The 26,390-nt window shown below is 39.6% G+C and overlaps 1 protein-coding gene across 1 annotated transcript in view; it reads left to right on the top strand.

The window, feature by feature from the left end:
- c19h14orf180 (chromosome 19 C14orf180 homolog) overlaps positions 1–26,390 on the top strand; it is an 86,069-nt gene that overhangs the window by 45,892 nt on the left and 13,787 nt on the right. The gene's annotated exons all lie outside the window — the stretch shown is intronic.

Here is a 26,390-nt window from a genome sequence, read left to right as displayed (position 1 = left end):
TCCGTCTTTTTCACCGACATTTATGTGTTTGTGCGTGCGCAGTGTGAGCAGCTGCGGTGACAGCCTCACGACGGACGTGAGGATTTCAAACAGGTTTGAAATCCCCCGACCAAGCGATTGATGATCGGGAGCTGGTCGTGAGGTGTTAATCGCTTCTCGTTACCCCACGTATACTACACGATGCACGATGCACGACGCACGATGAAGGCCAGAATCGGGCCAATCACCAAAACGGTCGCACGACTGAAAAATCGGCTCAAAATGGGCCAAAAATCGCACAGTGTATGCCCAGCTTAACTGTCATCGGACTCTTCCCCTTGTCACAGCTTCCCTCAATGCTATGCACCCTTGTTACATGTTTTCCCCCTAGCTTATTAGTTTTGAATTCTTGGCTTAAGCCCTGCCTTGTTTTGCCTTTTTTTGTATTTTGAAATTCTCCAGTATTAAAGTTGTTTTGAGTTCATTTCTTGTCCCATGAGTCCTGCATCTGGGTCTTAATCCTGCCTGTCACACGCTAAATTACATAATTCAATTAAATGGAGTAAAATTTCATTAAACAGTTAAAATATCTTTTATGTTCTATTTATTTGATACATTATTTCAGACAATTCCAAAATGCCTTTTCAATAATGAAATAAAGAGATATATTACCTTTTTAATACTACTTTTAATTTTATTTGGTGATTCTTTAATGTACATTTTATCAACTGACAACTGGTGATGCAGAGAGTGCATTTTTAGTTTGATTGTATTCTCTTTTTGCCAGAGTTGTATATAATTTTACTCTCACTGTGTTCATTTCAATTTGCCGATGAGCTGATCGTGGTTCGTGAAGTCACCAGACATCATGATATTATATTAACACTGTTTAAGACTCCAAATTTTAGCTGTGTGTCTTAGAAATTAGGTTTAAACCTGACTTTAGGCAGCTGTTCATTCTAAGTTGTATTTTTACAATAATCCCTTTGTCAAATAAAACCTGTAAAGGGATCCTGAACCCTGAGACTTCATAAGACTTGAATATCTGCCTCCTGAGGTGTAACTGACATTTTAAAGGTCTATGAATATAAATTGCAGCTTTGGAGAAATTTACGATGTGGGTCATGATTTTGAAACTTAGAAGTTACTACCTGGGAACAACGTATCAATATATTGCTTCCATGCATGTTCTACATTATTTTAAAGGATTCCCATTGCTAAATCTGAATGTTAGAAACATTTTTAAAAGACAACAGCAGTCTCTTAGAAAAGGTTTATTAAAATATTATGCAGCGGTGCCTATGTGCTAACATTAACCGCCAGTTTACTAGTCTGTAGTGCACAATCTAAATGTATGGCATTTAAAGAGCCACTTAAGCTCATCTGATCATGGATATGTTCAGCAGCATTCTAGAACTTGCAGGCCTCAAACTCTGCTTTGGGGTCAACAGTAACACACCAGTAGACAAATGGGAAGCTGAGAGTAAATTTAAATGTTCATGCTCTGTAGCAGTTGTTGTGACACCTTTTAAAGTTGTTTGATACGGTGGTCCTGAGAGGCCAAACGGACTGCAACTTAAGAGGGGGACTTGTTTAAACATCTTTGTGAGGACTAGAAATTGGCATGCTACTATACTTGTGAGGACAGGCAGTCATCTGTGGGGACCAAACGCTGATCCTCACAAATGTGAAGGCATTTTTGAAGCTCAAAAAGTGGTTTTAGGGATAGGGTTGTGTTTAGGGTAAGGGTCACTTCTCATTGATAGGGTTAGGTTAAGGGGCTAGGAAAAGTATTATGTCAATTCAAAGCCTAGGCTAAGATTTGAAAGCGTTTGTGTGTGTGTGCGCGCTTTACAGCCAAAGTGAACTGTATGGATGTTTTATAGGTACGGACCATATTATTTATGGTCTGATGTACACACATACATATATATATCAATTAAAAGTGCTTCAGAAGTAGGGATGGGAATTGATTCCAATTCCCTTATCGGATTCTCATTGGCTCCACTTTGAGAGTCACCACCATCTCTAAGCAGCCTACTAAAGACATTACATTCATGCTAATTAATTACATGCTGTGTGGTCAAATATGTATGCATGTTGGAGGATTTCCCCTCTTTGTTGTGATCAGTGTTGGGGTCATTACTCAAAAAAAGTTAAGCAAAAAAAGTTTTTACACATATTACACACTTTTCTTAAAAGTAATGCAGTAGTTACTTAACTACACCCAGGAAAACGAAATTCATTACACTCCTCGTTTTGTTACTTTCATGTTAATCTGTAAAATAATCTGAAACACACCATCTCATAATTACCAATTAAAAATATAAACCTGAGGCTAGCCCCACACACCAACCCAAATCCCAATCCTAATGAGGACACGCATATCTTTCTTTTAGGATTTAGGTATGGACACAAAGGCGACAACACAAATCAAAGATTAAAAAGTCGCACAAAGAGACTTTAAAGCGATGCGATTCTACAGGTAGAAACATGAACAGGTAGAAACGGAGATTGTAGCCAGACTGCTCATCGGTTTGTTACCTGTCGAAGTTGACCAACGGCAGGCTTCACTGCAAATGACGTCTCACTTTATTTAGCCAAGTTGAACATAACTCTGGGTGCTTGGCTAGCTTAGCATTAGCATGCTGTCTTGTTGTTGTGCAGGTGCTGCGAAAAGCCGAATTTGTGTTAGCAGTATAATGCAGCTGTTTTTATCCTAGAGCAGTCTCCACTTTACTGTCGCGCTTTCATCATTTTGTGCAAAAATAAAACTAATGTCTTTACAAATACAGACTCCGCCACTATTTTCCTCCTCCGACATACGAACTGAAGCAAGAACCGATAAGAGGGAGGCAGACTAACGAATCCAAGGAATTGGACTACTGGGAACCGGTTCTTGATTCCCATCCCTACTCAGAAGGCACCAACACACAGTCAAGAGGTCAGTGACTGGAGTTTGATGTGGTGAGGCTTAATAGACCACTGCCTACAGCTGCCTGTGCTGGCATTCGCCTTACAGTGGTAACATCCTTTATTATTTATAATTTTCAGCCTTAAGGAAATTTAAACAGATGTATTCTGAATAAACCACCGCTGTACATTTGTCATGAAGGCCAAAATTAGATCGCACCTTCACTCTGAGTCACACCTGGGTCAACCTTTCTTTCACTGTGGTTTAGTGCAGTTCCTCACTCAGAATTTGTGTCTCTGAAAGAATGCTGGCTTCTTTCTATATCATAAGACAAGGATTTTTCTGTTACAGAGCCGTAGGCGCTGCATCCTTTCCTTGTGTTAAACCTTAAACTGCAAGTGCTTCTAGTTACTGCTGTCCTTTTATAGCTACTATGAATCTGAGTCTTTGTAATGATGGTGTTTACACAAGAAGGCTGTGTGTATTCATTTATTTAAATTAAAGTGATGCACACGTAGCCCTAATACAGCAATAACAGTGATTTGCTTTTACACAGATAACAAATGAAACCAGGAGGAGTAATAGCGGAGTCGATGACATTGCTGAGCTTTCCTGATCTTTCAGGATGTTAGCCGGTTTGACAGCGTAAAAGCCCTACGTCATTTAGCACATTATTTCTCAGGTTCATTGCAGTACACATCTACAGTAAGCGAGCAGCTGAATGAAATGCTGGAGACAATGTTATCTGAAATTGAACTCAGTTTTCGAGCATGAAAGTTCCTATCGGGTAAAGATGGGACTGACCCTGAGAGATAAATGAGGCTGCGCAATTATGTGTCTTTATCAGGTTCAGACAGCCCTGGTGCTGGTCATTTGGGCTGTGTCCTTGTCATCATTTCATGAATGGCACGCTGGCCAGGAATTGCAGTGCCATCGTGGCTCCGTGGCACAGCGACAGGAAAGGTGCCTTTTAGGGTAGTTATTCTTTTTATAGAGCATTAAATCACTGATGCATGCTAGATGGGACAATTTAATGTTGGTGAAGGGGTTACACTTGCTTCCCTCACATCACTAAACCATATCAGAGGAGCTTTTTATGGTATGTTGTGTATATTCATATATATATATCTCATGAAATACATTTAAAGGATACCTGTTAAAATGTTGAAGCAAGTGATAAATATCATGCATGTCACTGTTGTACCTGTGCTTTCCAATTGGTCTTTCTAAGATTATGATTTAACCCATTGCTACTGACCTTTTGTGCTCAGTAACATGCTCACACACACACACACACACACACACACACAGTGGAATGGTCATCATGTAGCATGCATGTGATGCGAGCTGACAGCGAAACACTTAGTGTCCGTGAAAAATATTCGGGCCAGTGAGCTGCTCACGCTGTCAGCAGGGCAGATGCAGTGGCAACAGGATGCTCCTTCCACAGTGTGTTAGAGCACTGTCCTGGAAAACTAGTAAATGCCACCTGCTCCCGGAAAACAGCAGGTTGTTTGCTGGAAACAAATGACATCATTGAGATGCCAGTGCGGACTGACTGACACAGACGTTTATACTCTTTTGCAAAGACTAAATCAATAATAGATGAGGACGGCAGAGGATGTGGAGGAGAACCCAGAGCAAACCTGGCTTTTGCTTTCAGCTGATTTTTGATGTACTTTGTGCTGTATTTCCTCATAGTGAAGTGTTCACCTCTTGGCTGCTTTGCTAAAAGTTTTTTCTTTTTGATTTGCACTCTTTAAGTTAAGGTGACAGGCCATTTTTTTTCCTGCCACTCATTAATTCTATACATCTGAAAGATGAGCTGTGTCAAAAATACACTTGTTCATTTTTGAAACCGTGTAAAGCAGAAAATCATTTGAGGAGCAGCGAAAAAAAACAAAACAAAGGCCTATTTATACCGTGGCTCATTTTCCATCAAATGCCACAAACCACATGGGCTTTATCTTCTGCAAAGAAGCACTTCTCAAATTACTAATAGATCTTGAGAAAACAAAGCCATTCTGTTGGATAGATAAGCTGTGTAATAACCCCGCTTTATTCCTGAGTATCAGCCAAGTGCGTAGACACCATTGAGATACACATAAGCATGATTAGGCAATGAGCAGCTAGTCTTTTCATAACTCGTTTAAGGGCCTCATTCCACTCCAGCTTGTCTTTGAGATAATGTCCTATTTAATTAGAAATTGGAGATATCACATTGTTTTTTAATGAGAGAAGCACTTTTCCAGAGCATATGAGGCATCAGAGAATCATACACAAGAAGGATAATGGCGACATGCGAGGGCTTGAGGGAGTCAAGCGAGATGCATTTTCGCTCAGCTGCTTTTTATTCCCTATTCTCAAAATGCTTTCCTCCAATATACCTTAACATGGAAAGAGGGAGCACTTTGGGTGCAGTTCCATGCAGTGAATGTGTAAAAAAGAGAGAAAGAAAACCCCCTGATTCACTCACCTATTTTAATCTCTTTCTAATATCCTTTTGTCTTACATTTACAGAAGTATACAAAAGAAAACACACACACACAAACACACTATAATGCAGTAATTCACCATTGTAAGAACTCCTTTGTGATTTCCTGCTCATCTGCATGGTGGGAATGACATGCAAATGTATTTGTTTGCTTGGAGAGAACATGGTAGGGGAGCGGTGAGGCATGAAAGCTGGTGCTGCACTATCCTCTGCCAGCTCAGTGGCACGCTCGGGGGCTTTGACCTTTTACTGTGTCGGTGTCATGGGGTGAGGGGGTTTAGAAATATATGCTTTTCTTTGACCAGGGGCAACTGACAGTGCCAAAAATCCACCAACTGTTTTCATTTCTTCTGTGTCCAGTACCTGCTGGAGCCAATGAAAAAGGCCCTCGAGGATTTAAAGTTATATTGGAATTTGAAGGTTGCTAAATGCAACTCACACTGCCGATGCATCTCAGTTAACAAGGCCAGTTAATGACTTGTCAGCTGGAAAAGGTTAATGCATGATGTATCAGTGGAGCAAAGGGTAATTTGTAATAGATACACCTTCTTAGGGGAAGGCATGCATGAATTCATATTCGATTAGCAGGAAGAGCCAAAGTGGAAATCCTTCCAAGAACCTTAGAAAATAAGTCAGCTTCTACATGTCAAATAGGTCCTTTATAATGATTGTAATGTTGCAATCAGCCTTTAAACTCCCATTATTAGCAACATTTATACCATAAACAGGGACTCGCTTAGATTCCACATTCTCAGAAAGAAAGTACAAAGCCTGCTGCCTAAAGAGTGCTTTCCTTTTAGAGCTAAACCTAAAGTGGATATTAAGAATTAAAGCTGAGGAGAAAAGTGTTGGAAACCATAGCGCTGTTCTTCACATATGTGCTGAGATATCGATGCTGTCGACCTAATGAAAGGAATCCTGTCAACGTGTCTGCTGCTAATAAGAACTGCGCTATCATAACTGCGGTGCCCCACAGGCTGGAAAACGTCAATGACAGCATTGTTACTTGAATAAGAAATATCCCTGTGAGCAGCATGGCTTGAGCCATCAAACTGTGATCACTTGTAGTCGCAGGCAGGGAATAGATAAACCAGAGCTGCAGCCCCTGACAAAGTGCTGACAGACGCCACTGCTTTGCTTCACCACACATCCCTGTGATTTGTCACCGCTGTGTCACTGCTTAATGTGGAAAAGAATTATGATTGACACACATCCTGGACAAAAAGGAACAACAAATAATTCTGGACAATTACTGAAAACAGATTCATGACAAATACTGAGACCTGACTCGCGTTTGCTCATTAAGTCGTCTCTTTCATTGTCTGCCATTCATCACAGCAAGAAAATAATACAGAAACAGAAGGTCAAGGATTTCTAGCCCTAAAATCATATTTTTTCTATACATCCTTTCTGAGAGTTTCCTTATCTTGATCCCTTCAGAAAAAATCTCAAACTTGGTCCCTTCTTGTAGCTTACCTACTTAGAGACTGAGCGCTGGCGTTGTCTCCTCCGGCCACGCGTCCCCCTCGGTAAAGTCCTTCTCCGGAGGGCTGACACTGCTGGCTCTGTTAAGATTAGATTTGAATTTATGAAGATTGCCTTACCTGGTGCACTGCCGTAATCTATGCTGGAGTAGTAATTCACGTTTAGACTCTCATTTCCAATGCAGTCAAGAAGACCCATATTTCACAGTGACAGTGTAATCACAGGTCCACATTAAAAAGTCATTATTGTTTAAAATCGTCGGCCTGACTGAGAAAACACTGACTTTACTATTGTTGTTCTTCCCATTCACTTGGATGTTTACCCAAGAACACAGGCCGCTGTGATTTAAATGTGCGCTTACTGCCTTATTGATCACATGAGGTCTTGAACACACACCACAGGATAAAATCATTGTCTGTTGGCTCCACTTGAGCTTTTTTTTTCCTGATTAGCAGGTAATCTCAGTAACAAGCTTTGATCCCTGTAGATTAGCAAAGGGATAAGTACAAACATGTTTGTTCTGATAGCTCAAATGTGCTATAATCCGTCTCTGCTTTATTGCCAAGTGGTCTTAGATGTGAAGGTTTTTGTGTGTTTATCTGTAATAATACCCAGCTTTGCTTAATGCTTGCGGTTATGTTATGTGGTTTATAAAGTAATGGATCCAATTACTTGTTTTACATCCCAGACACCAAAACAGCCAGCTTATTAAAACAGGCTTTTAATTATTTTTCATCACGTTGAGACTCTGTCTTGTTTTCCAGTTAGCAACTCTCACCAGATTTCGCCTGTAACTCCTGCCTCTCGTTGCATGAGATTTCAAGGTGCTAAGCTTTTCATCTTGATTTCATTGCGTGACAGAGGGAGGAGGGAGTCATTTCTTCACTATAAGCTGCATAAGTCCTCAGGCATAGTGTTTTACAGTTGACATATCAACACATGAGACTGGCTTTGATCCTGATGCTGGAGGTCCTAGTCACTGACTCTCTTTCAGTAACAGGTAAAATCAAAGAACAAAGAAACGTTAGACTCGGTTTATTTGATCACGACATTATTGTTCGTCTTTTGAAATCTCTCTAAGGGATGTTAACTTATAGAAATTCTGTTGTTGTTAGAAATATTAATGGTAGTCATGCAAATTTGATTAAATTAGTGATTGTAGTGTTGTTGTTGTTGTTAAACCTCTTTCTGACCTTATCAGGATACATTCACTGGTCCACCATTATTGACCTCCTTCTCCATCCAAGCTTTAATCAGCATGACTTCAGTGAGGATCAATAACTTCTTTTCATTTTTCACACTTTTCACATTTTTTTTTACAAATCAATATATGCCTGATGGGTTGTTCTGCAGTCACCCCTCCATCCTCACACCAAGGATGACTAACACTGTCTTCATTTGGCTTTTCCTGTTCGTGTCAAAAATGCAAAGTGAAGTCATTTCTTCTCTTTTTTTTCCCCTCTTCAAGAAATGTATTTAATACAAACCAAGGAAATTAAGAGTTCAGATGCAGTGTTAGAACTGAAATTGCTCTGTACTTATGTACAAGAGCGTTTACTTCCTCCTTGATCCATTTAAAGCCATTTAAAAAACCATGACCCAAGTGCTACGCATGTGTTATTTCAACAATAGAGGGGCAATGTGGTTTCTATGAAATGCATATCCAACCCCAAATCAATGGGGATTACAGAGCCTTTGTTAGTGCTGAAGCTTTGTTTTCCTTCAGATTTATGATCGTTGTGGGGAGCTGGCAGGAGCCTGTGTGATTACTGCTTACACACTGATTTATACCTCACTTTTAATTATCTGAGGGGGTCTGCAGCTTGTGTGCCAATACATCCTTTCTTTTGGGACCCGGAGGAGGAAAAGGAGCCCTCTCTGGTTTCCGCCCCCCTGCTTGTTCCCTCTTTCCGTCTCTGGTACGAAACTTAACCAGAGATGTGCTGCACCTCTGGCAGCGTCCCACTCCTCCCCAGAGTCAGGCAGACTGATGTCTCTGACATTCATACACAGTGTGGGATCTGAAAAGAGGCTTAAAGGAAATATGAAGCTGCTGTCCACTGGATATGTAACTTTGAATAACACTCCCCAAAGGCCTATAAATTTTATGTTGTGGGAGTCACACAAACCACTTCTGTGAGCCCATCTTCTCTGTAAAAATACAATAGCCAGGTTTTATTCCAACAACAAGCTATTGATAAGGATACTAAGGATTTTGTTTAGACATGATTTAAATCTATTAGATCCTAAACCCAGAAGTTGATTGAATAAGAACACAATCAGTGACTGTTTTAGTCATAATAGATGTGTTTATCGTCTAATCCTCCATGTAATATATTATTTATCATGCTGGTGAGACACAAGTGCCATTTTGGTTAGAAGATGTACATTATGATACTAGAAAAAGAGAATCCAGAGACTTGGTCAACCATCTGTTTTTGAATGACACTGGGTTAAAACCAAGTGTAAAAAATTTGTTTGCAATATACCAAATACTGTGTTATATATTATTAGAGTAAATTACAATGAAATCTGTGATTTAACCAGAGGTGGCAAAAGTACATACTTTCTTTAATTAAGTAGAAGTACAGATACCTGTTAAAAATAGTCCAGTAAAAGTTGAAGTACTGAAGGAACCTTTTTACTCAAGTAAAAGTACAGGCTCTGAAATGTACTCAAAGTAAGTAAGAAAGTAAAAAGTAGCTTTTTGAAGGTCGGTTCTACTCTCCATTTTCGTTCAAAGGTAACTGAACATTGTGCTATATTAATATAATACAAAATATTAGTACATGAGAGCACAAATATTGTTTGAATTTAAATTTTAATTCTAGTGAATGTACTTAGTTTGGATCTGTTATAGTAGACATAAAACCAACTGTTTTCTGTTGTCTTTATTGCAGAGGGTGACTTTGCTGACACAACTAAAAAGTAAAATGAGCACAGTCAGGGGTTAAAATGGGATTCAGTAAGTAGGGGAACCCTAAGATTTGTTTAGTGGCTCAGCGTGGGGAAAACACTAACAGCTGCAGTAGATTTTCTTTATGTAAATGCTGTGCTCAGATGACCTGCTGCTCTTTGTGGATTTACACAACTGAATTCAACAAGATGTACACAGTTTCACAAACTGCACTGTTTATACTGTCTTTATACTAGACAGTACGAAGTGAGTTAATCTACAAATCAGCAGCTTAAATGCAGTTTCATCACTGCTACACTTTGCAAGATGTTTCACAATATAATAGCACAAAATTTATCAAAATACATCATATACAAAAGCCCGTCCTGTCTTTTCTTACATCTTTCTTCATCTCTGAGTGAAGTCAGCTCTCTTTCTTTTCTCTCCCTGTGAATACAGCAGCTCGGCCTTTAGCTAGCAACACACTGGGCGACAAACTGCACATGAACAGTTTGTGTGTTTGCTGATGTTTGCCACTTAAAAAGCTGTCACTCCTTTCATCCTTTGTCCTCTTCCACAACCTCCACCGACTGCACCTCCCGAGTATAAAAGATGATACTGTTGACCCAAACAGTAGAGAGTACAGATATTTGTGTTAAACTGTAGGAAGTAAAAGTCAGAAAAAACAAATACTCAAGTAAAGTACAGATACCTGAAAATGCTACTTAAGTGAAGTAACGAAGTAAACTTATTAAAAGAATATGCAACCTCTTAAGAATGGTAAATCATGCTTCAGCAATCCACGCTGAATAACACGCAGTGCCCACAACATCCTTAAAATCGGTTAATGATGTTAAACATATCTTGTGATAATCAAACCTGACCAGCTTCAGTGCAGTTCACAGAGTAACATGCATTTAAGGAGGGCTGATTTCAAGCAGGACTGCTTTGTCTTTGTTAATTATTTTTAATGTCCATCATTAGGAAGTCCCTTGAGGGATGAATCCCGTCGTCTCTGTTTGAACTTAATATCAGCAGCCAGGCTGACTGGCCATTAATCCCTCTGTTGTCTCAAAGACGTGCTGAGACCAGCGACAGTCACAGGGCATTAATGAGCTCGAGTTGAAGATTTTATGCACATAAAAATAATACTAATAATAATAATTAACTGGTGCTCGTTTTGTTATTGATTAATTTTCTCAACTTAGGGTCACGGGGAGGCTGGAGTCAATCCTAGCTGTCACAGGACGCAGGTTGGCGACTTAAAACAGCGTTAACACAGATCAATATTCACACCCACGCCATAGTGTCACATGGTGGGTTTTATCTCATTTAACTGCAGTTTCAGTCACAAAGGAAATCAGGGATCTGAAGTTGAAGAGCAAAGCTAAAACTGATACTGAACCAAGAACATTTAGTCCAATTAAGAAAATATAATATAAAAAATCCATGAAATCCCATCATGGCCTCTACTTTTAAGAAAAGGTGACATTTTTAAGGCACAGGATGATTAAAGAAAAATGCTTTCATTGTTTTTGCTGTCTTTAAGTCACTTTTCAATCCTGGCTGCTCCTACCTGAGCTCTGAGCATATGCACATGACAGGGAGTCGTGGATCTTGCATCGTCATGCGCATCTTTCTCATTTCCTTGCATGAGCCCTTCATCCCATTTCTTTTCTTTTCTCCTGGTTCCTCGCCTCAGACCACTTCAATCCTGTTTAAAATTTCATAGCTGAAAATCAATGATGGGTATATCTCCTGATTAGATCTGTGTTCAAGGCTGTGTTCTGTGTGGGCAGGTGAGTCATTCAGGGGTCTCCTCCATATGGAGGGGTCTGTGATGAGATTTTTAAACAGGTGGCGCCCTGATTAGAGGAAAAGAACGTTATACCTCAGCAGAAATCTTTTGTACGTTCTGACCTTGAAAATTGGTTCAGATCACATATCTTGGTGTCACTGTTCCTCGATGTCCACTCCTGTAGGTGTGTGTAAGAGGTTTGTGGTGAAGGTGTTGGGCAAAGGGGAATAGATGATGTCACATTGATGGATTATTCCTCTCATTGCTAGCTCCAGCGATTAGGTCAGCAGCCCAAGAGACAGCAACACGTCTTTGTGAAATGCTGATGCTAGACTTACTTACTGATTATAAGTCACTGCATCACTGCCAAGCAGATCTGTACACACTCGCTGAGCTGCAGTGAATAATAGAATGACTCCACTCAGAGCAGGGGGGCAGCAGACCTCAGAGACCCAGGGTGGGTTTTTTTTCAGTCAAATCTGAAGATGGCTCTCCGTGCTCAAAGCCCCTATCCTCTCAGCACATGCCTGACTCCTTTTTGTTTCCCTTTGTGAATGAGGAAGTGCGAGTGGCAACAAAGATGCACAAACCGCTCACACAATGTCATCCCTTTTCACAATAATGCTATTCCCCTCTTCCCAGCAGCCCGCTTTCATTTGTTCAGTAGTGAATTCTCTGGCTGTTAAACTGAGGGATTGACTGTGGTGCTTGTCAGGCTTTTATCTTTTGCCCTGATTCATTTTCATTCCCACTATGAAAGGGAGTACAGAGCGGCATCCGGTGCTATTATTTAGTCCGAGACAAGACGATCTTGCTTCACAACCCCAACACGTATCATCTCATGTGAGTCATACCATTGTTTATCAAAGACGTTGCAACATTACTGTACTAAGAGAGATGATTGCACTAGAATTTTATGGACTATTACAGTGAGAGCGATGGAGCTGGTGACCACAGAGTAATGACATCCATCTACCCCCCGCCGCTGGATTTAACAATACATAAATGTGATTACAGTAGGAAAATGGTTTATTCTTGTCGTATTACTGTAGGAGAATTGCACTATATTTTTCCTGTAATAACGTTTCTCCTACAAAAACAATTTTCTATAAAAAGACCATTTCATAAGTTAAGGGTTAAGGGATGATGGTCATTTCCTGTTTCTGCTGTTTCCAGCAAGTTTTTATTGAAAGACCCAGTAGGATTTCCTGAAATGGCCACTTGACTTCTTAAATTTTTGTCATCAGCAAAATCGGTAGTTCCTTAGCAGTGCATCCTAGAAATGGTTTGCTTCCAGTGGTACATTTCTAAGCCGCAAAGTCGATCCCAGTATGAATGTGACTTTTCTGTTCCCGTAGCATTCTCAGGCCTCACTTCCCTCAGTCAAGGTCAAAGTTCATGATTCAACAATAATAAAGAGACTGGGCAAAAATGGCATCCATAGGAGAGTCGAACCACTAATGACCCAAAATAACGCAAAGGCTCATCTTGCATTTACCAAAAAAACATCCTGACGATCCCCAGGATTTTTTGGGAATTCTGCTCTCAACCAGAAAATCCTGAAGGAATGTGTCCAGCCATCAGTTCATCCCCTATTGCTCAAGAACACTCAGTCTATGCAGCAAGATTTTGATCTGAAAAAACACATTAGCAAGTCCACCTCTGAATGGCTCAAAACAAATTAAATTTAAGGTTGAATTGGCCTAATCAAAGCCCAGAGTTTAATCCAATGGAGATGTTTTTGACTGACCAAAAACTAAAATCCTCCACTGTGGCTGAATTAAAACAGTTTTGCAAAGAAAAATGAGCCAGAATTCCTCCTCAGTGACGTGAAATAGTTTTTCACAACACTCCAACTTTTCTGAACAGAAAATAAAAGGATGGAGTGGAGAGGAACTGCGACTGTAGTAAAAGCCTCGTGTGTAGCACCGGGGCTGCGGCATCATAACGATAAGAGACAGGTGTTTTCTTTGCTCTCCAGCCATGTGCCACAATGTTGCCTTTTGTCTACACACACACAGACACACATAGACTTCTTTGGATGGATGCATTTTATAGCTTACATCGCAGAGAAATACACTTCTATTTCGCCTGATTGCTGTTGCCTGCTGGGCAGTTATCATGCTATTGTCACTGTTACATTGGTGGAACTAATGGATCTGATAGAAGCGTGTTTGCCAAGCCCGAGACAATGCAGTTATGCATAGGTTTATGTGGCTTTGGTGCAGAGCTACATGTGTTCAATTTTCTAAATAAGTTATGACAAATTGTATAGCTGTTTTTTTTTTTTTTTTCATAGAGCTGGGAAAAGGAAACAAGTTCATCATATATCTCCGTCATCGTGACACTGGTTCTATTTTATAATAAATATTGTATAAATTGACAAATCTCCGCAGTCACATGTGAAGGAAAGACACTGAGGATTTAATAAAGACTCTGCCACCCTCCGTGTTTAAAAGAAGGCCCGTCTGCCCTCTTCAGGCTTGGAAAATAATTTGGAAATTAAAAAAATAACTGGGTAATGTAGATGATCCGATTCAACAATGTGTTCCCTGCAAATATCACAAAATCCAATTAACCCAACAGGTGTTGCAGGTGCAGCACTGGGTGTATCACAGCAGGTGTAGCTTTTTACCCCCATGTCTTATTTTTTCTTCCTTGGAAGCCCTGAAGGAGAATATCTAACTGAACTCACCAGGTAACTTATTTGCAATTAGATTTGTTTTATTTGCCCCATTTCTCCCAACCAGCATCTGTGGCTGCTGCTGGAGCCAATTACTACCACAGTAAAAAAAAAAAAAAAGTGCAAAGTAGAAATCTGGTTGTGTCGGGGTGTGAGTGTGTGAAGGAGAGAGAGAGACAGTGCATTTACAATTTGTGACAATTCCCATCCAGAGGCCAAGATTCTCTGGGGGACTCCCAGGAAATTACACCTTGCTTTCATATCATTCCATCTTTCCTGAGCCTGTTGAGCCACCCACTTCCTCACCACTTCCCCCCACCACCGCTACACCTGACACAGTTACTCTGCTGCTATATGCCGGCAAAATGTTACAGCGGCCCAGTTTTTGAAAAGCCATTTCATTTCATTTTTCATTCTTGTCTGGGTCTTGCTGTAATGGGCTCCTCTCATTCCACATGGTTTCATCAGTAATACACATTCAGAGCAATACTTGCTGGCCTTCTGCGACCTCAGACAGTGGATGCAATTATGACAGGCCTAATGCCCTACCAAACTGCACTTCCAGTCTGCTTTTAGCAGAGCCCTGTGCTGTGCTGCATGTGCACTGTTCAGTTAACCAGCATGTGCAAGATCAAATTTAAAAATGACATCATTGTTGATCCAAATGAAAATTGAACATATGAATCCTTGCCAAATCTGAAATACATTCGTCATGATTTCCTACGGGCACAATTAGCAATAGTGAAAATGTTGCATTATTTTATTAATACACTTCAAAAAAGAATATGGGATGGATTTTGCACTTCTTCAATCTTTAGTGCACAATCAGGACAGAGATGTTTGTGTACGATACAGTTTTAAGAGGATGGATGCCAGGATCAGAAATGGGGACTTGCAAGATATTGTTCCCCACAGAGGGTTAAGCATAGGTTGTACTGAGCTTTCCCTTCTTTTTTCTAGTGCCAATGGGGACTAAAACAAGAGGCATGTTAAAGCCTAAAGCCCAGCAGGTGACCTGAAAGACAGATGTTTGGCTTTAGTGAACTGATGTTACCTACCATCATTCTGTGATTCACGAGCATCCCCAGACACAAAATAGATCAAGTGAGAGGGACACCATGTTTTCCCAAGCCTGGTAATCCTTTGTAAAAAGGTAGAAAAGTGCTCCATCCTTCTCTCCATTACCGTATGACTTTTAGAAGCTCCCAACATTCGTTTTCTCCACTTGAGAGTGCATCATACATTGTGCCTTTATTCTAAAATTTCACTCATATATATGTACACTGTGGGGATGGACATGGGCAGCAACAACACAGGCTGTGGCATTTAAACCCAAAGTGTCCCACCAGCAGCCTGAACTGTTGATAGAAGGCACGATTAATAATATGATGTTTTCTACAATAAATTCTGACCCAACCATCTGAATGTTACAGCAGAAATTGAGTCTTATCAGACTGGGCATGTTTTTCAATCTTCCCTTGTTCAAAAGTGTGAAGTTAGCCTCATCTTTGTGTTTTTAGCTGACAGGAGTGCCACCTGGTGTGGTTTCCTGCTTTAGCCCATTTGCTTCAACGTTCGACATATTGTGTTTTCAGAGATTCTCTTCTGCATACCTTGGTTGCAATGAGCAGTTATGTGAGTTTATGATGTCTTCTTATCAGCTTGAAGCTGAAGGCATTTCCACCCAGAAAACCCTGGATTTTTTTTTTTTTCAGAAAAAAATGGTTGTATGGGAAATTTTCAGTAGATCAGTATTTTTTTTGGCTTCAAAGCCAATTATATCACCTTTTCTTCCCCATTCTGATGCTCAGTTTGAATGTCAGCTGCTTGTCTTGACTGTGTCTACATCCCTAAATGCACTAAGTTGCTTTAATGTGATTGGCTGATTAGAATATTGCATTAATGAGCAGTTGAACAGGTGTACCTAACAAAGGGACCAGTGCGTGTATGTTTTCTGCTTTACTAGTGGCTTTCCCATCAGCTTTGTTTGTACTTTGTATTCAGCTCTAATTAGCGACATGCTAAACACTTGCTAATTATCAGCCTGTTAACATTGTCTCTGGGAGTATGTCAGAATGAGCTCAAATCATCAGCATGCCCAAATAGCCTGCAGTTTCTGAAAGCTTAGCTGTGATTCTTTGCTTTTTCTTTTCCAGGAAAACCAAATACATCAGGCTGGATTCACGGGTAATACATATAAAAGATGCATGCTAACAACTTTGCAGCAAAATAGATTTATTGAGTTTGAACACTGGTGACCGTTTCAGCTGAGCTTTAAAAGTGATACACTGATGGAAAATAATGATGCAAACTTTACAGTTTAGAATAAAATTGACAATAAAACAGGGATGTAGAAATGCATGTAGGGTATGTATGTCACATCAGTGTTTAAATAATTAATGTGAGTTCATGGCTTCCTACATAGTATATCAACAAATGGCATACAGGCTGACTCTTTCATTGGTTGTTCTAGATTCTCCATGACTATATGCTTCTACTGTGCCCTTCACCGTACAGCAGCAAGGCATTCGATTTATAGAAAGCAGCATGTGGTTGGGATACATCCTGTAGCGATAAAACCAATATTGCTACATAATTATCATAGATTTTTTTTTACAGTATAACCAGTGCACTTCTCCTTGAGGGGAAACTGTCAGGATGTAGATGAATTAGGATTTTATTAAGCTACAGTAATACATTTCTCATATCTACTATTTTATTGTAGGTTGCCTCTATTGTCAAGAGAGCCTACAATAAAACACTAAACGCATCAGTGGTTGCATACTAATTTTATGTGAAACACAAAGCATGTTGTCATGTTGTTTAGCATTAGCATTTTGCTTTATATTTGAGACTTCCAATAATCCAGACCTGCTGGAAAAATATAAGTAAGCCATTCTATCTTCTGTGAATATAATATGTTTGTAAAGAAACAAAATATGGTATTAGATGAAAAGTTAAAATAAATTAACCCATTTAAGCCGGTCGGAGCAGGCACACTCCGTTTTGCGTAACTATTTTTAAATCCCGGTAGAACTGCAACCACATAAGTTAGCGCAATTTTTTTTTTTTTTTTGCATACGAAACCGGAGGAGTTGTACTTACATCTTATGCCATCAGCTTGTCCTAGGTCACGGTTTCCTTCCACATATGGCTTTGCAAAAATTGCATAAAAAGCATTTGCAGCAACAAAAACACAATAATCCAGAAACACGCTTTGCCGATCCGATCAGCTGTTCATAACACTTCCTACGTTGGAATAGACGTCAGCGCGAACTATCGCATGTCCGCCATTACCTGCGGACATGCGATAGTTCGAAACCGGGCAGGTAATGGCCTGGTTTTACCTTCAGGGCCTTATAAGCCTATACTGGTGTTTTTAAAAGTTATGTTCTACTTTATGACTTTCTGTATCATTTCTGGGATGCTTAGAACTCATATTGCACTGCTGGAAATAGTTTATTTTGATGCATATGCTGTTTTTTTTGCAAATTTGCATTATAATATTTATTTTTGTTTTTCCTGCAGTATATAAAAATTGGTGTATTTCAGAAAAAAACTATGAAGACACTCAAAATAAATTTCCTATTGTTGGAAACTATTTTGTGCAACTTTTTTGTATTTACAGTTTTGAGGGATAAACCTCTTAAATTTCTCTATAGAAATATATGTTAAAAAAACAAAAACGATTTTAGATTTTTTTGTAGTTTATTGCACTTTTTTGCAATGTATGTAATTACTGTGTACTTAATGCATACATATTATTAAAATTTGGGCTATAATGGTTATATTGATGTATAGTAACTTGAAATGCTCCCTTGGATAAATTTACATAATTCGTTATGTTAGTTTCCTGATGTAAATACTTCCCTTTGCAACTGAAGTCATCACTTTCCTTGAGCTCCCCTAAAATGTGTAATAGAAATGTTACAGTATACTTATGTTTGATAAATGATTATTTATCTTTCTACAGAAAGAGTGGTTCATAAATAGATAGGTACACTTCATCAGCTGGTTGTTAAAACAAATATCAAATCAACTAAACAAACAGCAGCTGTTCAATGCATTTAGGCTTGTAGACAAGTCAAGATGAACTGCTGAAGTTCAAAACAAGCATCAAAATCTGGAAGAAAAGTGATGTAAGGGATTTCGAATGTGGCATGGTTGTTGTATATGTATATAATAATATTAGCACTTCAGAAACTTCTGATTTATCGTTCAAATATGGAGCAAACTCTCTGAGGAATGTTCCCAGCACCTTGCTAAATCTATGCCACAAAGAATTAATGCAGTTGTACCTGAGGAAAGAAGGGAACAATTAAGATTCCTAAATTGCTTCAAAGCCAATTACTGCTATGGCCAACTGAACTAGGTAATGGCTTACTTTTTAACCTGAGGAATTCCCCCCAAAATAAATGTTACACAAATTAAAAGGCTGCTCTGGATATTTATTTCAACTTTTATAGCTGGCACAAATCCACTACCAGCTGTTTCCAGCTAGCCATATGTTTTTCCTCGGCCGAATTTACTGCATGGAAGGTAACTCTGCAGTTTTAGTACATTTTACCTCTGCATTGTATAACACAAGCTCAGCAGTACATCGCAGCACTCACAGGAACAGCAGGTTAGTCTCTATGACTGCCTCTTTGCGGCCTGTCAGAATGAGCCATGGCAGAGAAGGTGGGATTGTCCCACCAGAGATGTATGCATCGGGAAGCTGTAAATCCTCCCCTGCCTTCCATTTGTTTACACCTTCTGTTTCCTGCCAAACAAACTACTAGATTTCCCGTGAGAGTTCCAGACCCACACGCAATGTCTTTAGTGGACACGGTTTTTACAGGCGTCACAGCCAGATGAAAACAGTTAAAACATCATTTTTTTAAAGGTCTGTTTGTTTGGAGCAGGGAGCAAGGCTTAGGTTCAGCTCAGTTAAGATATAGGAGGTGCTTTAAAATCGACATGTCGATGATTGCTGTCATTCCCCTTTGAGTAAACGACCTGATTCATTTCAACAACAAGCAATTATGTTCAGCTTTTATTCTAATCCATCTCCTTATCTGTACATCAAAACCTACAACATGGTGCAGGGAGTAGCTTTGAGACAGGGAAAAGAAATTACTGGGGAAATTTCGAGCTTAGAGGTAGCTTTGTTTCATAAAATCAAGTCCCTATTTATTGTCTGCTCCTCTGTTTTTTCTACTACTTTTTACTTTTTTTCATGTGGTTTTAGTTTGACTGTTTTTTGTAGCTTTTTTCTGTTCTATTTTTTTTTAATTATTTACTGTGTACTGTGTGCACACTTCCAGTTTTTTATCATTTAACCAAGAATCCAAATTATGTCAAATCCCAATTGGATTCTGTTAATTAAGTGCCCTGAAATTTCACCCCAAGCTCCTTTCCCTATTATTTTGCAGTGATTTGAAATGGTTTAACTGGAGCCACCACTAGACTAAACAGTGCTGGTGTTTGTGTGTGAGTCTGCACCTAATATTTGAGTTTTATGTCTCTGTGCCAGAATGTTTTATTAACGTGGTACCTCACAGAGGAGTTGACGTATTTCACCAGTGAAGGACGTGACCCTGGCTGTTTATTTCCCATGATGAAATTGTCCAGAGGTTGATGACTCTGTAAATAAGCAGTTCGTGGAGCGGCAGCTCTTGGCTTTTGGTGACCAATTTAATTATTATTGTTTAATCAACACAGGGCAGATCAGGTGTAGATCTCCCACAATTTTTTTTAATGTTACAGTTCAAAGAGACATGAGCACTACCTGTGTGCCTTGGTTGTCTTATATGCTCTTGGTTCCCAAGCTTGGAAGTCCCTCCAATGACTCTTGGCTGCTGAGTGGGCGCTTGTGAACTTTCCCATGATCCACAATTAATATACACTTCCATTTTAGTGCACTAATAGTAAAGTGAATTAAGGCAACTTTTTGTTTCGAGCATAATGTTTTTTTATACTAATGTGCAAAATGAGCTACCCCTCATTTCTTTATGTTTTCCTTCCAAGGAGCCAGACTCTTGTTACTCTCTTTAATCAGTTTTTACTAACAATTCTCCGGCTTTTGAAAGTTTTTCTTTGTACTTTCTTTGTCTGCTTTTTCTCTCATTTCAATTCAGTCCTTGTACCTGACCATTTACAGAATTTTTTTTTATTAAGCGACTTTACACTGACCTGTGAATGATTCAAGACTAAAAAAGGCACCTAACTAAAGGGATGAACCAGTGTTGTGTCCACACATAAGAGAATACAAAGAACCAATTTTCCATCCATCCATCCATCCATTCGCTTCCGCTTATCCTTCTCAGGGTCGCGGGGGGCGCTGGAGCCTATCCCAGCAGTCATAGGGCGAGAGGCGGGGTACACCCTGGACAGGTCACCAGTCTGTCGCAGGGCTAACACACGGGGACAGACAACCATTCACACTCACATTCACTCCCGCATTCACACCTATGGGCAATTTAGATTTTTCAATTAACCTATCCCCACAAATTGGGGACCAATTTTACATTGTATCTTAAATGTATTTGTTTCTATATTTTAAAAAAAAATTTAAAAAATGACAAAGATAACGATTTTACAGGCATATTTTGAAGGTGATTCCCACAAAAGAGTTAGCTAAAACATGATGTGCAGTTTATTCTTAAAAATCTGAGGAAACTGAGCAAGTGAAGGACAAAATAGGCAGGTGAACAGTAACTGAAAGTCATGTCTTTATGAATCTAAAAAATCTGGTCCTTCACTTTCTCCATCTGCTCACTGAAGCCTCATCAGAAATGGCCTCAGTGAAAGGATGGTTTTCAAGAAGTCATTCTTAAGGAAGGAACAAAGGAGAAAGTGAGGTCAGTATGCACAGAGGAGCTCAGGAGAGAGTTACACAACAGAGATGGTCTAAAGGCTCTGTTATGGTTTGGGGCTTTGCTGGCACGATCAATGGAATTATAAATGCAGAAAAGTGCCATCTGATTTGCAACAGCTTCGTTTCTCAGCATGACAATGATCCCAGTGATCCTCTGCTTATATTAACACCACTGCAGAGGTTGTTGGTTCACTTGTATATCAAAGCATATTATTTTTGAACATAATCCTGTCTCAAAGTTGTCAAGTCTGCATGTCTGCACCCAAATAAAAAAATTCTGCTCTCTCCGTTCCATTAAAAGATCATGTCATCAGTGTCTTGCAAAACCAATTAACCTCCATAAGGAGAGCTGGCCATTGAGAATGTAATCAAATACTGCCAATTAATGGACATCTTGTGGTAGGAGCTGTCTGTTAATACCAGAACAGCTGAAAACTGGGCAATAACACAGTAACAGGAAGCCTGGTTTCAATAGCTTTCATTAGTGATTTTCTTCTTGTTCCTCCATACATTTAGAAAATCCATTTTTATGATGATCTCATCATTTCAGTGTCATTATCTGAAAATATCTTCATTAGCACATTCAGTGGCAAGTAAAAGAGTGCAAGAATATAAACTCTTTTATTCTCTGGGGTTCTGTTACTATAACACTGCATGTTCATAGTTGACTATATCAGCCATATCACAATGCTGTGTCAGCACTGCCTAGATTCACTGTATGGTCAATCTATAAAGTCCTCTGTCCTCACGCACATGCAGCTGTTAGGAATTGTGTTGCAAAGGGAAAAATTAAAGGGCCAAGAAAATGGGAATCTATAAACGTATTATACCCTGTTGTTAATGGAAATGTCATCAGCAGAAATCTCACAGCTCCACTGAGTGATGAGCCAATTTCCCCGAGTCTTTCTAAACCACTCGCATGTAAAATGGCTGGAAATGACCAGGATTAACTATGTACAGTAGCACCAGTTTGCCACCAAAAACAAAACGACCAAATTTTCCAACCAATTAAATTTAAAGGCCTTTTATCCCAGTTTTGAATGGACTACAATAAAAAAGGGAAGTCTGGAATGAAAGTGGAGCGCTTCTCTTGAAGGATGGATAATGACACATAAACATTTACTGTGTTTGGTCACTCCCTGCTGGTCACTCGCCTTCTCTGCCCTTCCATAACAACCCCTTATTCCAGATGAAGTGGGGAGTGTTTCTCTGGAGCTGCCTGCATCAGTGGTTGATTGACCATGACACTGAGCTCCTCTTGTGGCAGAGGATAAGATAAATCGTACACGAGGAGCTCACTACATTAAAGTTTCCTCAGCGCTATATTAAAACAGGATTAAAACAGTTGATGTTCCCTTTTTTATGCAAAAAAAGTTCAAATACACATCAAAAATTTTGCAAAGGTTTTGCATGGACCTTTTTTTACTGCCTGGCCAACTTTCAGAAATCTAAGTGGAGACGTGGAACAAAAACAACCCATTAATTTTGTTGCGTTTTGGGATCATAAATCAGCCCTCTCCGAGGGCCTTTTTAGTTCCTTTGCAACCGACTTTATATAATATGCAAAAAGAAAATGATCCTTCAATCAGGATGTTCATAATGTAGTATCACACACAAGTTTTGGTTTCACTATTAAGTCATTCTCTCTGACTCAGTTTCTAATAGAGAAAACTGAACACAGTACAGCCATCACTACTCTGTAGTATCCCTATTAGGTTCCCAGATTCATATTTAGACTCTTGTCTGTGCTCAAGTGCTCTTCTCACATGTTTCATATTGAGAAAATTGTTAGATTAAAGTGTTGCTATGAAAGCCTCCCAGACCTCACCATTATTTTTTCCCCGTAAGAGGAGAAAACATCTATTTGCAAGCACTTGATGGACTAACCCACACCTGCATGATTATGCAGGAAGAAAGGGGGAACATGGGACACTGATAAATGATTAAATGGCAAGCAGAAACAAAACCAGCGAGGCTGCAGGTGACTTCTTAACACAGGTGGCAGGTAGGCTGTTTTCAATGACCTGTTTCACGACACCACAAAACCTTTGAAAGGATTGCTACCATTATGCTCATGTCAGCTGATGCAGAGTAAATGTGGCATTTACATCCTAAAATAAGTCCATGAGTCCAATATCACAGTATTTCTAACTGCGTCTTAGCTGATTTGCATCTGTAGCATGCCCAGCGCAGCTCTGAATTGTGCTGGTGTAGCTAACAGAAAAAGAAAATGCTTGAAGTACTTGTTGGTTGAGACACTGTAAACAGCATGACTATGCAGCCTCAAACAGTTGGTTTGAATTAAAGCTATGTTAATGAAGTGTGGCAGAGATCCCGTGATTGTCTGCATCATCGTATCCCAGATAAAATGAGTAAGCTGTGAGTGTCGTTACTCCTGTCTCATCCTCTGACATCATGTTTTGTAAGCATTTAATTGAGACCTAAGACAAAAGCTAACAGAGAAAAAGAGGAGACAGCTTTGAGGAAAGCCACGTTCCTATATGTGATAAATCAAGAGGCCTTATTAGACTGAACAAGTGGGAGTCGACAACATCTCAAACAGCCAGCAGTCACATCATAGCTGTTGTCACATGTGAATTGCAGTGTCACTTAAATTTATTAAGAAGTCAATGTAGTCTTCTGTCGCTGGCTGTTGTCAGTAATTTACCTCCCACACAGACAAAACAAACCTTCACTTTTTCTTTTTGCAGACAGATGCTGTGGGCTGTGAATAAGCAAGGAGGGCCAGGAGACATGTGTGCCTTCAGATGATTGCACACGTCTCCTGGCCCAGATTTTTGTTTTCTATCTTGACTGGTGTTGTAAAAAGATTGATGAATAAAGACATCACTCTAATATTTGAATGTTCTTTGTTTGTCTCAAAATATCAGAGACGGACAGCAGGGATCACTCACACTGTAAAAATACATGTAGATTTGAGCAGATTTGGTCACCCTTTTCTGCAAAGCTTCATCAGAGCATGTGTGCTGAGTGTGTGAGATTGCTTTACATCTGTGGATTGTCCACTAGGGGTTGCAAGAGTAGAGCAAAAGATAATGAGCTCACCAGAGATGCCATATAAGGCAATTCCTTTTAATCAAGAATTCTTAATGAAGTGATTTTAATACACTGTGACAGAGATGAGTCATTACAAACCCAGTTAAGAGGTTTCTTTCATTAAGATTTTAAGATAAGCTATGTTATTAGTCTTGACTGAATGTGTAACGTGTGTGACTTTTTCACAGTAACCAGTTATGAACGTTTAGGCGATAATATCGCAGCCATACTTCCTAGTTTTCTTCTCCTAAATGAATGTTGCCCTTTGTTGCAAGGCACAGTTGGAGCGAGACCTGATCGAAAAGAAATCTGTGTTAAATGATGTATAGATGTGTCAGAACCTTAGCAGGGGGATTTGCGTTACTTTGTTTACCTGGACAGTGTTTGTCAGTAAAAGTCACTGGGTCAGATAATTGAGTAAAAAGAGACAGATGGTGGCAGCGTTTACTGCTGATTACATGGAGGTCATAAACTGCCTTTCAGTAGCTGGGGGTGTCAGGACCAAGCCTATTAAACTGCCAGAGCCTGAGTCTTTGAGGGATGCTGGTGCACCAGTGGGAAAGTGGATGGGTTTAAACGGACCACAGGAATCAAGAACAGAGCATAATATTTATATCTTTAAAAAGGGATGCAAGGTTTCATATTGGATGTGGTGTTTTGTGCAAGCTTGCAGTCCTGCAGGATATCTTGGCGGCCTCATGTCAAGAAGAATACTTAGTCTTGGCTTCATATCTTTGGACTTGGCATACTGTAACTTGGGATGTAGCTGCTGTCACTCATACAGAGGAATATATTCCATATCAGAGACCTCTAGGCTATAGCAAAATTGCATAGAGTAGCTGTATGTGCACAATGCGGGAAATATAAATAGTATATGCTGATGTAGGGTCATGCGCAGTGTTGAGAAATGACGGGAGGACACAAGAGCAGCAATGTTCCCTTGCAAACCTGCTGGACAAAGCAAAATGTATTAATCTAGCAAATACTTTATTTAATAGTGAAAGATTTTCTCATTACATTAAGTCGTGCAGAGAAAAGTTCAAGTATGCATGGGGCAGAGAAACTAAGACTAAGGTTTCCAGTATTAAAGTAAAGGATGCATTGATTTTAATCTGCTGATAATTAACAGTAAAGTTCATCATTTCATACCAAATTGCACACTTGTGTACTGAGGGAGTGCGGTGATATATAAACCAGTCCAACCTGCAAAACACTGCAAATGTGCATTACACAAACCATTAACACTAATTTAATATACCAAAGTTTACTGCACTGCAATAACCTGCTGAAGTTAAATTTATATCTGTGAATGACAGTTTCATTCCACTCTGCAGTCTGCTGAAGGGTCTGCTCGCTATCTCTTTACATTAGTGTGGTGTATTGGTGTCCCTGGGCAGTGGGGGCTGTGTTTGCTGATCATACTGATGTATATGTCTACCAACTCCACAGGACAGGCAATCAATATTCCAATAACAGGTAGATTTCCATTCTCACCCTGCGGACTAGTGACCATCAATCTATATCTATGTCAAAACAATTGTAAATAAAAGATCTGTGTTTCTGCGTTGGGAGCAAGTCAAAAGAGTTAATTGTCCAACAGCATCCCAGCCAACATGCAAAATGCAAGACAGCAGTTGTACAGACATCACATGCATGGTATATAGAAGTGTGAGTTTTTTATGATGTCAACTTTGCATATCAGTTTTATGGTGATTTATATTTTATAACTGCTGTTTTATGACGTATTTGCAAGAGCATCAACTGTTTAAATATTGTTTCTCTCATCAGTTGATTTCAGTGTAGTGGGCATTACCCAGGCTGAGGGCTTCCAGATCATTTAACGATGATGGAGTTTTTTCATGGTTAGAAAAACACAGTATTTTTGAAAGGATTGTACTGTATGTTTTGGGTGGGCTTCCAGTTGTATAGTTGCCCCAATAGATAAAGATCCAGTCCCTTCACAGTTCAGTGTGTCGTTTCAGTTTGGCTGGCCTGCAGTTTTGAAATGGAGATCCACACTCTTTGCCAGTGGCCTTCCAACTCAGTCATATCAGAAGCTTTGCTTACTGTCTAACTGCATTATGGCTGTGCAGCAGGATAGTAGAGCAAGCACAATTACGTGTCTGTTTTATCCAGGTCTCTGGGCAGGAAGGAGATAAGTTGGCCTGCATCAGCATAATGTCACCTCACAGCTTATAGATAAATTTGCACTGTTCACAGTTCGA

The sequence above is a fragment of the Perissodus microlepis genome, chromosome 19, assembly GCF_051167445.1.
Source record: "Perissodus microlepis isolate ML-2025 ecotype Zambia chromosome 19, ASM5116744v1, whole genome shotgun sequence".
Classification (NCBI taxonomy): Eukaryota; Metazoa; Chordata; class Actinopteri; order Cichliformes; family Cichlidae; genus Perissodus; species Perissodus microlepis.
This window is presented reverse-complemented; position numbering and strand designations above follow the sequence as displayed.